At 34.3% G+C, this 19,256-nt stretch overlaps 1 protein-coding gene across 4 annotated transcripts in view; it reads left to right on the top strand.

The window, feature by feature from the left end:
• The window catches only part of LOC109113763 (kelch-like protein 29), a 249,645-nt gene that overhangs the window by 146,660 nt on the left and 83,729 nt on the right, over positions 1-19,256 (top strand). The window lies entirely within an intron of this gene.

A 19,256-nucleotide genomic window follows, 5' to 3' on the forward strand; every position in this document is an offset into this window, starting at 1 on the left:
GAATGTCATGTAAATAAGTGTTTTTGCAATAGTCAGAGCCTGAAATGTGGTACTGCACACTGTAAAAAAAAAAACAAACAAACACGGGAAAAAAAACTTCTCAGTAAGATTGCAAATATAAGTTTAATTGTTGCTTTAAATTTTGAAGTAAATCAAAGAGTTGGCAAAGCTATAACACAATAAACCAGAAGTTTATTGCACTTTTCCGATTGATTTGAATTTAATTACTTGCATAAAAACGAGTAGAAACAGCAGAAATAGCAAGTTAAATGGTAGGAAACATTTGTTCTAGCATAATAATTTTTACATTGTGCATTAGAAATACTGAAACTGATACTAAAAGCTTATTTTTCCTCACATTTGTTGCAGTTTTGTAATGGACTGAATAATGGCATACACTCCCGTTCAGTTTGTGGTCAGTAAGAGTTTTTTTTTGGGGGGGGGGGGGGGTTGTTCTTTGCTCACCAAGTCTGCATTTATTTGATCAGAAATATAGTAAAAACAGTAAAATTGTGAAATATTATTATAATTTAAAATAACTATTTTCTATTTGAATATATTTTCAATTGTAATTTATTCCTGTGATGCAAATCTGATTTTTCAGCATCATTACTCCAGTCTTCAGAGTCACATGATTCTTCAGAAATCATTCTAATATGCTGATTTACTGCTCAAGAAACATTTATTATTATTATCAGTGTTGAATAGTTAAGAGCTGCATTTTTGTGGAAATGGTGATACCATTTTTCAGGATTCTTTGATGAATTGAAAGTTTAAAAGAACAGCATTTATTTGAATAGAAATCTTTTGTAGCTTTATAATTGATTTAATGGATCTTGCTTAATAAATGTGTTTTAAAAAGATCTTACTGACCCCAAACCTTGAACAGCAGTGTATGACTTTGGTGATTATCTGTTTCCCAGCTCAATTAATTCCTTTCGCTTTCTTAGTTAGCTAAAAATGTTCTGGTTCTCTTAACTTTGATGGTTGGCTGATTTATTCACTCACACGTTTCACCTTGTTGACCAAATTAGCACATCGGCGCACTTTAGATCCAAGATCTGGTTGACAGAGAACTTGGGTTTTTTAGCTCTGTTTCCTGCTCCTACATCCCTTTAAAGAAGCGCAGATCCTTCATGGGTCAGCACACACCAGCAGCAGCATAAAGAGTGTGGCTTTCTCTCTTAATACAGCTGCGTTGTGCTTAAGTGCAGTGGGCAAGGTTAGCAGCAGCGTGAGAGCGCTCCCCGTCTGGCCTCAATCTGCACTAACATAGGTCTGGAGGTCCTTCTTTGTGCTCTTGGCTGTTTTTAGAGATGGAACAGGTTCCTGTCAAGTAATGCTGAGCGTGGATTGCTTTCTAGGAACAGTTTGGACAGTCTGTTCCTCCTGATGGATCATACGGGTTCATTTGACCAATTTGGGTTTGTTTGGCTGTTGTCCAATTGGGAAACTGTCTCAGCTTCAGTCTGTTCACTGACCATCTTTGTGCATATTACACTCAAAATGGCAAAGAAGAAAATCAGCTATGTGATTGACTAGTTTTACACATTGAGTGAGATGGTGCACCAGTACACCTGAAAGTCATTAGAAAATAAGGATAGTGGAATTAAATCTTTGAAAGATATTGCTTTGTTTTCTAAACCTTCTGTAAAATAATCTGTACTTATTTTAAGAAAAATAAAAAAACAAAACAAAAAACATTATTAATATTATATAATACACATACATACAAACAAACAAAAAAATACTGTGGTTGGTCAGGCTGCTTTGACTAGCTACAAAAAACAAAACAAAAAACATTTTTAATTTTATTTAATTTTATTTTAAATGTCATGAACTGTTATCAGTCATAGTATTTATTTATTATAATTAATTTTTTTTTTTTTTTTTTTGCAAAATGTACTGCTTAGTGTTTTCACTATTGACTTAGATTAACCTTCTGTGCAAAGCACCTTGCATTTACTAGAATATAAGCTTATACGCAGAAGGTAATCAGTGATATTAAAGGAAGGGCACAGTGCCGTTATACATATATATTGACAAATGAGTGATGCTACATTTTATCATTAGCTCACATCCATTTAATCTATGCCACAAAAATAAAATCCACATTAAAGTCTGGCAGAGAAGGAGTCATTAGTCTAATATGCAGTATGCACTTCTATCTTCTATATGGCTTTTTCATAAGAGCCGATTTTCTCTAGGTAATACAGCATTTCTCATTTAATCTGAAAGGTGATCAAATGTCTCTGACCATGAATCTATTTCTGCATCATTTTTAATTGAAAACTCAGAATTTGTCATTGTAATTTAATGATTGGTCGGCATCGTTAACATATTCTTCTTCAAAAGTGATGAAATGAAACTTCAAGAAGTCAGGAAATACAAGGCTGCCCAGGGGTTGTTTCAGAGCCACTGAGCTGATTTATATTGTTCCGAATGTCTTATCAGCATAAAAATATGGCTTTGAGATTGCAGTGGGGGTGTAAAGTCTTTGCCAGTGACATGTGGTGTTTAAGGCCGACAGCTGTTTTTGGGAAAGATGCCAGTGGCGCTGCTCTGTCACACTCAGAAGGAAAGACACGCTTCAGAAATATATTGTTTCTCAATGAGCAGTTGCCTAAAAACACTATATTTCGCAACAGAACAAGACAGATTGAAGACTGAGCCCATATTTTTAGACTTGCGAGACGCTGGCCCCCATTGGCACCAAAACCGACCTGAATATCTCATCTGATCAAGGAGAGCTGGTTCCTTGGTGCCAACATGTTGGATGCGGTTTTCTCACACACTTGAGATGGGAACCTCTGTAAAATTCAGTGCACAGAAGAGTTAGGTTTTTTGGTGAGGGATTTTTGCCGGTGACAGAATTCAGAAGTAAAAGGATTATGTTGTATCACAAGCACATACAGTACAATCGCATAAACATTCACACACAAACAGATTTGACTCACATGTTGGGTTTGAAATTGTAATTTATCATCACATTGCATCGTGAAATCATGTGTAGAGTGTAGGTGTGTGTATTCAGAATTGACTAGTCAGTGGGTTGTCTGAATGACTAGTCAGTCTTAATTAACCTAGTTTATCAGTTGTTTACCCAATGAGTCATATTTTTTGGAGGCAATATATTATACAAAACCCGCTCTTGTGTTAAAAATAATTAAATGAAGCCTAAAAAATTAAAACAGAACAGTCTGTTGTTAAAAGCAATGGACCTTTCTTTAACCAATATTGCAGTGGTGTTTTAAAGAGTAGGAGGTTAAAGAATATTTTGATAATAATAATAATTAGGGATGTAACGATTCACTCAACTCACGATTCAATTCATGATTTTGATTTCACGATTCAATTTTCTCACATTTTTTTTTTTTTTTTTTTTTACAAAATGAGATTGAAGACAAATTATACAGTAAATGAAAAGGTATCATTTTAATGAAGGGTATTGCTGCACGTTTATTTGTTAAATTGGAATATAACAAAACTAAACTGAAATTTTAAAACAAACCCCCAAATCAAATAAATAAGTTACATAAAAGAAATCTCTTCATATAAACAAACTATTAAAATTACAGGCAACCATTGCATTTAAATCATGATCCAAACAAAGATGCAGCATACATGCAACATGAGCAGTTTGATGAAGCGTTTCCTGGGTTACCGCTGTAAACAAACCAGAGCCGTGCTTATAAACTTTAATATGCACCATTCAGAGGCAAGATGAAAAGAAAATGCCATCTAAACTTTTATATATATGAGGGCTGAACGATAAATCACATGTGATATTTAATGTGCATCTTGTCAGTAAAGGCGGTTCTGTAATCAGCAGTAAATCTCCATCACGTGCGTGCTTTCACATGGAGCAGCATTTACTACACAGAGCCGCTGTTCACTGACAAGCTCCGCAAAACCACTATCATATTTTGCGCATGCTTTGTGCAGCTTGTCAGTAATAATATAGTACATTTTAAAAAAAAATACATTGTTTATATTATTGATATTGACCTATTGACTGATTAAGCTGGTTGGAGTTTTTGTAGAGTGTTTTTGTATGAATTCACAGTCAGAAAGCTCATCCTGCATTCACATCTATGCCATTTTCCACATCCAAGTGACACTAGTACAGCAACTTTGATCTGTTTGCTTGGAAATGACAGTCGTGTTATCCAGCGCAGTTCAGACTCCCCGTGAGTCCCTTCTCGAGGAATGAGTCGAGACAAGCTACTGGGCCGTTGACATGGAGGCAAACACAGACTCTTTGCAGGAATCCTTGTCTCATTAAGACAGATCAGCCTCGGGCCATGCGTCATACACCCTGCTCCCGGAGCCACACGTGGAGAAATGAAGCTGAGCGCGCTTCTCCTCGCATTATAAATGAACGCGCATCCATGTTAACGATGCCGTAACTCTGCAGGGATAATCGCGATAATCGGGAATAAGCGTGTTATGGACGACGCAACATAAGATATCGAAAATCACATGTGGAAGAATCGATCCAGAGTAGTGTAATGTTCTCTTTGTTGTGCTCACAAAATCGACCCCATCTCTTAACAGCAACCAGAATATGTTTTTCTTCAGATATAAAGCTTAACAGTCGGGTTCTGGAAGTAAAAACGCCATAGAGAAATGAATTTTCAACAATAACTGAAAAACCTTTACAGACAGACCTTTTGTGAGCTCTGAGGTTGTTAAACAATGGTATATGCTTTGTTGAAGCCATCTGTTTGCATAAATAAATGTATTTTTAAAATAAAGGTAATCAAATATTACATTTAAAATAATTTAGTAGCGGAATTCCTTTTGAAAACTACATTATCCATGATGCAGTATAAAAATTCCACCAATCAGTTGCACCAAAAAAGATCTTAGCTCCGCCCACTTTACCAATCTTTGCCACTTGTGAAAAATGTTATGCTAAATGATGATTTTTCACCAATACTTTGAAATTAAGTTATTTGAAATATATTAAAATAGACACTTTACTTGCATTTAATATGCTTTCTATGTTTCTAAAATTACTTTTGTAAATTTGATGTGGACACCAAAATGGGACGTCTCATATTTGAAATATAATAAATAAATACTGTACATACATATATAAATACAGCAAATACATTTGGCAAAATAGTTAAAATTATATATTCCCTATGAATAGAATCAACAACTTAAAGTGAATATTGTTATATTTTTCCATCATTTTTAATTTATGTAAAATACTTTATGGCAGTGTACTTCATTCCTTCACTAAAGCAGTTTAGTCTTTTTGTCCAATTTTCATATAATTTTTGCTTCAAATAAAAGTTTGTAATGTTGTGATTCCCCCGATTAGCTTGGTTGATGATTTATAACACTTTAACAAAGTTTTAAAATCCCAATGGGGAAAAAGTAATATATATAAATGTATGTATATATGTATATACATGTATGTATATATATAATATATATATATGTATGTATACATATATATATATATATATATATATATATATATATATATATATATATATATATATATAATAATGTAATGATAAAAATTTAACTTTCATATATTTTAGAAAAAAGTTCATTATTTTCCATAATGTAATGATAAAAATTTAACTTTCATATATTTTAGATTCATTGCACACCAACTGAAATATTTTCAGGTCTTTTATTGTTTTAAATACTGATGATTGAAGAAGGCCATCATTGACACCCAGAAAGAAATTTGGAATACAGCTCATGAAAACCCAAAAATTCCTATCTCAAAAAATTAGCATATCATGAAAAGGTTCTCTAAACGATCTATTAATCTAAACATCTGAATCAACTAATTAACTCTAAACACCTGCAAAAGATTCCTGAGGCTTTTAAAAACTCCCAGCATGTTCATTACTCAAAACTGCAATCATGGGTAAGAGCTCTCTGCCGACCTGACTGCTGTCCCAGAAGGCCATCATTGACAACCTCAAGGGCAGAGAGGGTAAGACACAGAAAGAAATTTCTGAACGAATAGGCTGTTCCCAGAGTGCTGTATCAAGTGCACCTCAGTGGGAAGTCTGTGGGAAGGAAAAAGTGTGGCAAAAAAAGGTGCTCCACGCTGCACAACGAGAAGAGGTGACCGGGACCCTGAGGAAGATTGTGGAGAAGGACCGATTCCAGACCTTGGGGGGTCACCTGCGGAAGCAGTGGACTGAGTCTGGAGTAGAAACATCCAGAGCATCGTGCACGATTCGTGTGCTTTGGTGAACCAGAAACAGCTGCAGAAGCGCCTGACCTGGGCTACAGAGAAGCAGCACTGGACTGTTGCTCAGTGGTCCAAAGTACTTTTTTCCAGATGAAACAACAAATTTTTGCATGTCATTCGGAAATCAAGGTGCCAGAGTACGGGGGAAGACTGGGGAGAAGGAAATGCCAAAATCATGCCTGAAGTCCAGTGTCAAGTACCCCACAGTCAGTGATGGTCTCTGGGGTTGCCATGTCAGCTGCTGGTGTTGGTCCACTGTGTTTTATCAAGGGCAGGGTCAATGCAGCTAGCTATCAGGAGATTTTGGAGCACTTCATGCTTCCATCTGCTGAAAAGCTTTATGGAGATGAAGATTTCGTTTTTTCAGCACGACCTGGCACCTGCTCACAGTGCCAAAACCACTGGTAAATGGTTTACTGACCATGGTATTACGTTGCTCAATTGGCCTGCCAAAGATGAAGTTTTCTCTCCTGACCTGAACCCCATAGAGAATCTGTGGGATATTGTGAAGAGAAAGTTGAGAGACGCAACAGACCCAACACTCTGGATGAGCTTAAAGGCCGCCTTCCCAAACGATCGAAGCATCCTGGGCCTCCATAACACCTCAGCAGTGCCACAGGCTGATTGCCTCCATGCCACGCCGCATTGAAGCAGTCATTTTCTGCAAAAATACCAGGATTCCCGACCAAGTATTGAGTGCATAACTGAACATAATTATTTGAAGGTTGACGTTTTTTGTATTCTGAAACACTTTTCTTTTATTGGTCGGATGAAATATGCTATTTTTTGAGATAGGAATTTTGGGTTTTCATGAGCTGTATGCCAAAATCATCAGTATTAAAACAATAAAAGACCTGAAAATATTTCAGTTTTGGTGTGCAATGAATCTAAAATATATGAAAGTTTAATTTTTATCATTACATTATGGAAAAGAATGAACTTTTTCACAATATGCTAATTTTTTTGAGAAGGACCCTGTATATATATATATATATATATATATACATATATATATGTATATATGTGAAAATATTTCATATATATATATATATATATATACTATATATATATATATATATATATATATATATATATATATATATATATATATGTATGTATATATATATATATATATATATATATATATATATGTATGTATATATATATATACATATGTATATACATATATATACATATTTGGCAGAAAACTAAGTATAAATAAATGAACTAAAAAGTTCACAGGCTTGTACCTTTGTCTGTTTGTCTATACTTTTTCACCATCAAATTCATGTACCTTATTCTATTCCTCACTAAAGCCACTAAATTCAATAAAGTCTTGTACCTTTGTCTTTTTATCTTTTCATATACTTTTTTGGTTCAACTTAAATTTTGTAATGTTATGATTCACCAGGAAATTCATGGATTCATGTTATGATTCATGGGAGAAATAATTCCGGAACGAGTGCCGCTCAAAAAATGGCCAGCCACTAAAGCACTCCATTGTGTCTAGATGAAAGTATAGAAACCCAAAATCCACACAAGCACCCACAATAATACCTCCATGATCTACAGTACACCAAATCACACAAAAACCAATGAAAAAAAATAGTAAATAGCCTTAAATCAAAAAGCAAAGCCGCTGCTGCGGCGCTCACAAGGGCTCGGGATTGTTGTAGAAAACAGCTCGAGAGTGTTGGAGCAGCGTTCCCCTGCCGTTCCAGACAAATGACCTACAATGGCACTGGAAAGGCTAGTTTTGGCTGTTCAATTAGGAAACTAATCAGTTTAGACAGATGATTAACACTGCGATATAAGGGCCACCCCTGGAGTGCCCCGCTTTGACGCAGGCTCTGCTGCCGCTTCTGTCCTTTGCATATACACTTGTGCATTTGTGTGCATTTATTAAAATATTGCTGTCATTGTGTCTCCTAATTACAAGCTTATCTGGAAGCCGTGCTGCAAGTTTCAGACATTTTAATGAGCGCATTTATTTGTGTTCTTAATAGCTGTTTTTTACTGTGCAGTCTTAACTGATAATCTGGAATAATAAGGTCGGTTCAAGGCAAGCGTTGCGTTTATCTGAAACAAATACTGGTGCCATTGAAATTAGGATCCTTATTAGTTTTATATACTCGTGTTATTTACACATACAATTATATACAGTGTCTTCTAAAACTCTTTGGATGCTTTAGACACATAGAAATGTTTAAATGGCATTGCATTAGATAACATTACGTCAAACTATGATAGCAAATATTCAATGGCTTATTATAGATATAATAATAATTATAATAATTATAATAGCAATAATAATAATAATATAATAATAATAATAATTTTATTAATATTATCTATTTATTTTGTATTATTATCTACTTATTTTTATTTTATTTTACATTATTTTATTTTAATTTTTATTTTAAGTTATATCTACTTTTTATTTTATTTTATATGATTATATTTATTTGTTCTGGTTTAATAAACAAAATTTATATTGACCCCAAAAACAGACCAGTTCACTGCTTTTTAGTTTTATATAATAAAAAATATATAATTTATAGTAATTAATTAATCAGTAAGCCATTTAATGTTAACTATTATCACAAAGTTTGGAAAAAAAATGTCTCATTTTATTTTTAGGCCCTATAAAGGTATATGTTGTTATTATGATATTCATGATGTTATTTATGCATACAATTATGCATAGTTATACTTAGTTCATAATTATACATAATTATATATAAATGTTAATTATGTATACTTCAAAAAGTATTTGGATACTTAAGAGACTTAATGTTTGAATGTTATTGCATTAGATAACAACATATCAAAATAAGTTGTTTTGTTTTGTTTTGTTTTGTGATATTGACAAGAAAAAGAGAGCCCAGCTCACTGCTTTTAAGTTGTGTGTGTAATAAAAAATACAATTAATATAAAATAAAATAAAAAGCATATAATAATATTGTCAAGAAGCCTTTGAAAGCTGAATATTAACACAAAATGTAATCCTTTTAATTATAGGCTTACTGGAGAGTCAGACTTAGACAGGTAGTATTAATGCTGACCTATCATACAGTATCTAATGATCATTCAGCAGAAGCACTTGTGTGTGATTCTCTTCTTACCCCTAATATTTTTTCCTTAACCTGTTGTCATGGTGTCACACACACAGAGTCAGGTGAATTTGTGCTGAACGGTGCGTGAAATTACAAGAAAGTTCCTACCGCTTTAAGATGCCAACTTTAAAATGCGACAGCAAATTAAGACCATTTCTGTCTGACTGTAGCTAAAAGCATATTTTTCTCTCATACCATCCCAGAGGCCAGATGTAGTTTTAGATATTTGCATGTTGGTTGACTGCACTAGTAAATCTTTGTGACTGTACAGCGAAATACTGCTGCTGCATTTAGCCTCAAGAACATTTATTGCTATTCATGGGATCCGGAAGCCTTTTCCAGCAAACTCGTGGTGTTTAGGAGGATGAATGTGCTCTTTAAAATGTGAAGACGTCTGTTGTGGCTGCATCGTTATTCAGATTTCCCTCCAAAAAGATTGAATGAGTTGTATGTTTGATTGCGGACGCATCTTGCCGGCGTGTCATGATGGGGAAACATTCATATTTATCACATTTAAATTTTGCACCTGTTTGTGAATGCCAAGCGGGTTGCTTAAAAGTGCAATGTTTGGGACTAGTCGTCTGACTGGTGAATGCAGGAAGCAATTTTGACATTTTGCAATCTGTCAATGGAAGGAAAATATCTGGTTTGTGATTATCTAGTGGTGTTGTTACTCCTTTGGCATAGGGTTAGCATATGATGGTTTATGGGGGTCCGTGCTCACATTAATAATTTTGCAAAAAAGATAAATTATGCAATCAATGTCCATTTGCTAAACCTTAAAAATGACTCTGTATGCGCAATTAAAAGTCATGCATCTTTACTGCATGTGAATGGAGTCTTTGGATGGAGGAAGGAGCGGATGCTTTTTACCTACAGTACTTCCCTGATCAACATCGGTAGAATGTGGAATGAAGATGAGATGGTTAATTGCAATTTTTGTGCTGTCTGCTGCTGGAGGCTGTGCTCGGATATTCATATCAGAATTTATTACCAAAGATTTCATGTCAAGGCTAAAATGAAGAAGATTTTAATGAGCTTTAATAGAAAGTCGAACAGCCTCAAATATTTCAGCTCGCGAGTGTGTTTCGAAGATGGTGTGTCAGTTAATTTGGGCTTGAGGTTATACAATTTAATTTGTGTTAACATTGTTTTTTTAAATGATCAATTAAAATAAACGTTCAAGCTTAATTATGATAATTTTACATATTAATATGTCATCAAAAATGCATTAAAAGTAATTTTTGTAAAGAAATGAAGTCTATATATATATAATTATATATAATATATACAATTTGTAGGATTTTCTTTTAAGAAATTAAAACTTTTGTTCAGCAAGGACACATGATCAAAAGTCACAGTAAAGACTTTTACATTGTTGCAAATGATTTCTAATTCAATTAAATGTTGATTATTTGAACTTTCTATTTTAATCAATTTTTTCCACTAAAATATAAAGCAGTACAAATGTTTTCAACATTAATAATGAAAAGAAATCTTTCTTGATCAGCAAATTGTCATATTAGAATGATTTCTGAAAGATCATGTGACACTGAAGACTGGAGTAATGATGCTGAAAATTCAGCATTTCATCACAGGGAAAAATTACATTTGACAATATATTCATATAGACAACAGTTACTTTTAATTGTAATAATATTTCACAATATTCACTCTATTTTTGATCAAATAAATGCAGCCTTGGTGAGCATAAAAGACTTCTTTTAAAAACATTTGACTGTAGCGTATAAAATATAAAGCAGTTCCTACTGAAAAGGCCACATGTGCTGGTTAGTGCTGGTTAAATACTAGACTAGCTGAACAGAACTCATTTGGGCGAGTAAATGATGACAGAAATGTGAGAAGCCTGCTGGGAAGCTTTAAATTAAATTTAATTAAATTAAATTTATGCATTTAGCAGACGCTTTTATCCAAAGCGACTTACAGTGTAGGCTATCAAATTTTACCTATCATGTGTTTCCCAGGGAATCGAACCCCCAACCTTGCGCTTCGTAATGCAATGCTCTACCACTTGAGCTACAGGAGCTTTAGTCAAAATAACATACATATATTTTGCTGTATGTATTTCAGTAGTTACCGTTGTTGCGGACATAATTTGGACTATTGTCCCTGGACTGAATCATCTCTTTTGATGAAACTAGTCCAGTTGCTATCTCAAACAGGAGTACATAAAGTGGATTATGGGAGGATTTCGTGCGGACTCATCCCTGTTCTATATTGTAGTTACTAGAATAAAGAACAAAGACAAGCCCACGCCAAATCCTCCGATAATCCGGCTGCTTGTTATCGTAATTTCTGAAAGCAGGTGTAAATGCGAGCATGTCTACCGTTGCAGAGGAGCAAAGAGTCAACACTAGATAATTATTTTGCCATCATCCATTGAGATGTATTTGGAGCTGGAGTGGAGGTTGGTGTGAGTCTCTTCCTATTATGGTTCTTAAGAAGGGAGCAGCCCTCTGTGAGCCATACATTACGTCCCCTGCAGTTAATATGCAGTCGGCAGGAGAGCTCATTAAGATTGATCATTCGCCCACCGCCTCCTCCGTACCCAAACTCTGCTGTGCCTCCATTAATCACTCGCCTTTCAAGATAACGCACCGCGTCGCCTGACAGGTTCGCTCCGAGACACGGAACCGCAGCCGGGAAACTGCAGCCGCTCTCTCTCGGATTGTTAGAAACTCGCGGCGTGTCCACAAACTGTCACCAACTCCTCTCAGATTTGCTTTCTTTCTCACTTTGCATCTTTATCTTCTGCCTTCTCTGTTTGTTTGTCTTTCATTCGTTGTCTGTCTTGATGTTTTATAAAACACTTTGTAGTCTGCTGTGCTGTGTCTTGTAAATCATTGTAACATATTTTATTTATACTAGTTTCTTATTGTTGCAGCTTTAAAGACCAATGTATAATTAAAACACATAATAAAGACCCGATATCATTTAATGTTAGAATGTGTTTTGCTTTTTGGAGATAGATGTTTAATTTTGGTGTTTACATTTGTAAAATTCTAACCTGAAGTATTAACCGGCATGCAGCTTATTAAGGAAGGATGAGCTTTTACGTTTATGAATATATATTATATATATATATAATTTTATTTATGTTTTCCGGGAACCCAATCAGCATATTAGAATGATTTCAGAAGGATCATGTGACTGAAATCTGGAGTAATGGTTGCTAAAAATTCTGCTTTGCATCACATGGATAAACTGCATTTTAAATTATCTAAAAATAGAAAACAGTTCATTACTGTTTTACTGTATTTTTGATCAAATAAATGCAGCCTTGGTGAGAGTTTTTTTTTCTTTCCAAAAACATTAGAAAATCTTAATGTAAAAATATAAATTTCATTAAATTTAATTAATGATTAATTAATGAAAAAAATCAATTAATGTAATGTAAAAGATTTTAAGTAATGTACATATGCACACTTTATTTTTTTATTCATTTGTTATATTTTCTTTTATAAAACTTTCTTATAATTATAAAGACAAAATATTATATTTCTGCTTTTTTGTAAAGATGGGTATATGTATGTATATATACATATTTCATTGTTCTGTGTATTTGTGAAGCATTTATTTAAAGAGCTGTTTTAAGCAGGTTGCTTTGCCGATTAGAAGTCTGACGGGGGACTTGTCAGGGAAGATGAGATTAGCCTCTGGAAAACAAGACTCGAGGTTTTCCTGTGACATTTGGGCATAAAACTGCCTTTCCCAAACCAACCTCTGCTCTCGGTTGCATCAGACGGCTTTTTTTAAAAAAGTTCACACTTGAGTACCGCTGACGTGTGTCCAGCCCTCACAGTCTCATTATCAGAAGGGTAAGAATCGAGGTCAGAGAAAATTGATGCCAAACTAGTCCTTTCATTCTCACCAGGAGACAAAGTGACATTCAGACTACGGCTCGCAATCAGAGGTGCCTCGTTTGCATATATACCCGAGGGACGTTTTTTGTAACCAATCAAATCAGGCCTCTCCTTCCTGTGGGAGCGCTCACATCAGGGTGCAGACGGAAGCCAGCGGGTGAACCCGCCCCTTCTCAGCAGGAAGTCTTGGAGGAAGTACAGTGGAGATGGAGGATGGGCTGCGCTGCTCATTATACAGCAGCAGTTATTCAGGACAGCCTCGTGGTCTGAAACACAATCATTTCAAGGGATTCCCAGCACACATAGACTGTTTCAGTCCTAATCGATTTTATGGAGGTGTAAGGTGAGCAGGAGGTGTTTTGTCAGGGAGTTGTAATGCTAGAGAACTAATTGGCTGAAGTGAGGTGTGTGTGTGTATAAGGGTTCGGTCACTGCTGTTATGCAGAACCTTTTGAGCTCTGTAATGTTAAAACTATTGAAAATGCTTGTGCTGAAATTTTAGGGAATGTTGCTATAAGGTATAACTTACCTTAGACTTTTACACAACGACGAGAAAATGACAGGATGAAAATAAAGAGCTGAAGAGTTAGCTGACATGAGGGTGTGTGCCTGAAGTGATTTATTTAGTATTTTGATCCTTTTTTTTAAATGGTTGAAATTAGCATACTGATTCCTATGAAATCCAAATCTCAAAATTCTGACTTTTTTCTCATAATTGTAATTTTAAAATTTAGACTTTGTTTCTAGCAATTCTGAGAATAATAGTCAGAATTGCGTGATATAAACACTGAATTTAGATGATTTTCACAATTCTGAGTTAACATCACAATTTTGAGCTTTAATCTTGCAATTCTGGCTTTTTTTTCTTATTTTTTTTCAGAATTCCGAGTTTAAATTTTGTATATTTTTTTCCCACCATTTAATAAAACTTAAAACATTTTTTTCTCTCTCTCTCACACACAATTATTTCTCATTATTCTGACTATTCTTCTCAGAACTGTGAGTTTATATCTCACGTTTTGGACATTTATATGTTGCAAGTCTGATTTTATATCTCACAGTAAAGAAGAATTAAGTCAGAATTGTGAGAATAAGCATTCATATTCCTGCAATCTTAATGAGCTCCTGTCAAACACGATGGAGACACACAAACCCTAATACTCAGAATTAATCAACACTTATATTTGTGTTCATTTTGTTGCTTTCCTGCTGGAAATTCACTTGTTGGAGATGGAAATAATGTTAGCTAGTTTCTTAATGACTGTTAGGTGAACATACTGTACTATAGAATTGAATTTCAAGCTGGTTTGAGCAGATAGTGTCATTATTGTCATGTCCTCGGGTGCTGCACGAAATTCTAACATAAAAAACTTGTTCATTAAAGCAATGTTCCAGTTGCTTCTTTATTTAGTTTTGTCTTGTCTCTGTAATGAAAATTTTCAAATGAAATGTTTTCTTGCAAATATTGCTTTAATTGCTGATTAATTGTTTAAGTAACAAGAGCCCAGTTATAAAACTGCATAACTGTGTTATTGTCACTAAGGTGTTTAATTTAACTTAAAGAGTTTGTTGCAATCATCTGCAGTTCCTTAAAGGGACAGTTAGGACCCCAGTCCAGACACATATGATGGGCTCATGAAACTGCATAACAGGGATGATCTGAGTATATAATAGAGTGCAATATATATGTCCTATTGGTTACCTGAAACTGCATAACAGGGATGAAATAAATAAACAATAAATCTCAATATAACATCAACAAATCCTTCCACAATGGGCTCATGAAACTGCATAACAGGGATGATCTGAGTATATAATAGAGTGCAATATATTATCGATGAATCTGTCTGTAACAGGAACAGATGCTGGCACACAGAGTGCCAATGACGCGTGCATTTCTCCACTAATGAGAGCACACGTAATTAGGGACCGAGAAACAAAGGCGAGCGAATGGCAGAGTAATGCAAGTATGAATCACACATGCTCACTTATAGAACATGCATGAAGACTTCAATCTGTCATTCCATAGTTTAGAAAAGCTTTGCATGATGTACGCAGTTCAATAGCAGTGGAAATCTTTCATGATCGTTCATGTTGTGTTTGTAAAGTGAATAGCATGGACTCCAGACGTGCTAAAATTCATGTTGGAAAAAAATAAAACACTTTATTGCTTAAAAATACACGTTTCCAGAGCATAAAATGTTTTGTATTGGTATTTGGCTCAAACACTGAAGTGCTTTTACGCCCGTATGGTAGAAATAAATTGATCCCCTTGTGCTTTTCAAAGATAATCCATAATTGCCATCACTGGCGGTTCATTAGTAGTGTGGCTACAGGGAACATGTTCAGATAATAACTATTTTTGTTGTGGCTTCTCCGGTAACTGTGCAAAGCAAATTCCCTGAGCCGCTAAAGCACAGCGTTTCTCAGAAACGTGGAAAGAAAGCATTTTCCCGGCATTATCATTGCTCAATTTGAATGCATCTGTTGAAATAAGGCAAAGCATAGGTGTGAAATATGCTTGCTTGGACATATTTTATGATGCAGAAGCTTGAGTCAGCACTATGTTTGTAGAAGTGAGCTCTATGATGTGTAACGGTACATGAAATGAAAGGCAACGATGTGCAGATTCCAAATTCTAGTTGGCTAAAGCATAATAAAAGAATCATGTAGTAATGGACATGATGGTGTGATGGATTTAGATGGATTCTCTAGATTTTAAGGCACAGATGTTTTGCATGTGTTTTATTCAGATCAAGTGTGTTGAGCCATTTCAGTACTCTTGTGCTTTGCTGAAAAGTGTTTGCCTAATTTGGTGTTCACAGTCTTTTTAAAAATTGCTTGTAAATCTCTCATTCTGCTATATTGTTGCAAAATCTTCTTTTCTTTCAATTAGGACACGTTTTGGATTTCTTTTTGAAACTGATTGATTGCAGTCCTCATTGAGCTGAGCCGAACACCTCCATTTTTGAGTGAAAAGTGTTCTTTTTTGATAATTTTGCCAAAGTTCAAAAAATCAGTGAGGCGTTTGATCAATACGCTCTGAAAGAAAACAAGTTGCTTAAAAGATTGAATCCAGTATTTGTTAATAATATAGCATAATGAGATTTTTTTAAGCAATTTTTTGTAGGCTGGTCATTTTTGATTAGGAAGCCACAGGTGTATTAAGGTACAAAAGTACAAAAATGATCAAAAAATTGATTTTAGGAAGTTGTATACCTTGTGTGAGCAATGGCAGTAAGTTTGATAAATGAGTCAAATTTGGGAATATTATTTTCAGGGAAAAGAAACTCCCGTCTGGTCAAATTTACCCAAATTTGTCTATTACTGTTAGTAGAAATGATTAATTAAAAAACATGATCTTAAAATTTTGTTCTCAGATATCATCTCACATTTCACTGCTGGTTATATATGCTCTATATGATTGTGTATGTGACAAATAAAATAAAAAAAAATCTTGAATCAAAATACTCTGTTCACTGTTAATTTTGCAAATACTTTCTTATCTGATCCTGTTTTGGTGTATGAGCTCGCACACACACACCATTTCTGTATCTTGAGTGTGACTCATGCAGTACAGTGCAGTGGATATAGAATATATTCAGTGGGAGCCCAAGGGTTTTGAAAAGGTCGTAGTTTACAGTATATGGATGTCTTCCATTTTCCTCCATACGAATAAAATGAAAGCAGGCTGTATCTGTAAATGGTCAAAAGAATATGCTGAGCATTCCCCCGTTAGAATGCTAATCTAATATCTTTATTGGAAATTATGAGAATAATTTATTTATTTCTCTATTGCTCTATTGTTGCAAAGCAATAAGATACAATTGTGAGAGCAAGATTAGAAGTAATTAGAAGCGCCATGGTTTCAATTGCAGTGATCTCCAATGCAGGTTTTGTTTTGGGCAGACCCAGGGGTCACCAGTAAATGATTTCACAGCACAATACCAACACAGATTTATTCTCTGAGATTTAATGGAGCTGAAAATAAGCACTGGCAAGAGATCTTGATATCTGTGCCACCTGCTGAAACTGCTGATTTTTTTTTCTTTTTTTTTTTTTTTATAATAAGACAATAATTACATGTATGCACATGCATACAAATGATTATTTTCTAGTTCAAAAAAATGCTTAAATATATCTCTATTCATGTATGCATTTATTTGAAATTGCATTTTTATTTATTTATTTATTGTTTGTAACAGTGAAAAGGCCTTTACTGTATGGTGACTTGTTTCTGTAATGGGATTAAAATAAATTAAATAAATGTACAGTATCTCTTTATATCACAATTCTGAGAAAAAGTGAGAATTGTGAGATATAAAATCAGAATTGTAAAAAAAAATACAATTCTGACAAAAAAAATTGCAGGAAATAATCTCACAATTCAGTTTTTTGTTTCCTCCACGAAATAAAAAAAAGGGTAATTGGTACTTTTTATTTCACAATTTTGACTTTTTTCTCACAGTTGTGAGTTTATATCTCACAATTTGGACTTTTCTTCTCAGAATTGCAAGTTTATAGAGTATTTCACAATTCTGGGTTTATGTCTCTTTTTTTTGTCTGAATTTTGAGAAAAAATTCAGAATCATGAGATTATAAAAAATCCCAATTAGGCCTACCTTTTTAAATTTGGTCTTCTATTTTACTATCTATACTGCACTATTTTTAAATTATTGGTTATGTGATGTTTTTTTTTTTAGATACAGGTGCATCTCAATAAATTAGAATGTCGTGAAAAAGTTAATTTATGTCAGTAATTCAACTCAAATTGTGAAACTCGTGTACTAAATAAATTCATGCACACAGACTGAAGTAGTTTAAGTCTTTAAATATATATATATACATATACATAAAAAAATATAAAGTGACATATATATATATATATATATATATATATATCTGCTTGTCTCCATAATCCTTTTCTGGAAACATTTGAAAGTGACTAAATTGAAGGGAGGTGCTGATGTTTTGGCAAGCATGCCGTTTTTATTGTTTTAATTTATTTATATATTTATTTTTTAAACTTCCTTTCTGGCATAATGTGACAAGTACACCAGAAACCCAAGTGGTTTCTTCCCAAGCATGATGTGTCTGTGGATTATTTTGTTTTGTTTTTAATTACAGGGGAAGGAAAAAGGGTTGAGAGAAAATTAGCATACTGTACTCCTACTGCTTTGTTCTGAACTGAGATGCAAACATATTCAACACTGAACCTAAAGACCAGCCCATCAAATATAATTTAACACTTTAAACAGATCTGGGTCTGTCTCTGTGTGTGTGTGTGTGTGTGTGTGTGTGTGTGTGTGTGTGTGTGTGTGTGTGTGTGTGTGTGTGTGTGTGTGTGTGTGTGTGTGTGTCTGAGTATTTGTACATCGGTAAGTTGTGGCCATGTGCTGAAAATAATTGCTTATTCCATGAGCTAATTGCTACGATTAATTCAGTTAATGAGTTCCTGAATTAGTCAGATAAATTCATTTGCGTGTGTGTGTGTGTGTCCATGCTTTGCTTGTCGATTATGAATTTTCGTCACGATTAGCCACTCCCTAAACCATATTGGAACATAACGTTGCCTTGTAAACAAGTTTATTTTTAATTTACAGGGTACTCAACCAAAAGAGGGCCAAGAGCACTAATGAGAAATATATGCACACTTTAAGATGTTTTGGAGTTCTCGTGTCACACATGTTCACGTTAGCAAGCCAATCAGTTCATTCTCTATTCACTTACATTATTTAGCTGTTTTTGACAAATTATTAAGTGCATGTTTTTTGCTTGTGTTAAAGTCTCAGTGGGATTTGTATAGTAAGAGAACTTTTTTCCTATTTTTGAAAACTGAAATATGAAACTTCTTCAAACTATGCTTCATCTATGTTTAAACATTTATCACCTGTCCTGGAGTAAAGATCTGATGATTTCATGGCCTTGATCAACATTCTAGTGGATTTTTTTTAGAGTCTGTCATTGGAGGGGATGATTATTGTGAGTGATGGTAATGACATTTCTCACTTTTCGGATACTGGATAA

Source organism: Cyprinus carpio, chromosome B20 (genome assembly GCF_018340385.1).
Source record: "Cyprinus carpio isolate SPL01 chromosome B20, ASM1834038v1, whole genome shotgun sequence".
Classification (NCBI taxonomy): domain Eukaryota; kingdom Metazoa; phylum Chordata; class Actinopteri; order Cypriniformes; family Cyprinidae; genus Cyprinus; species Cyprinus carpio.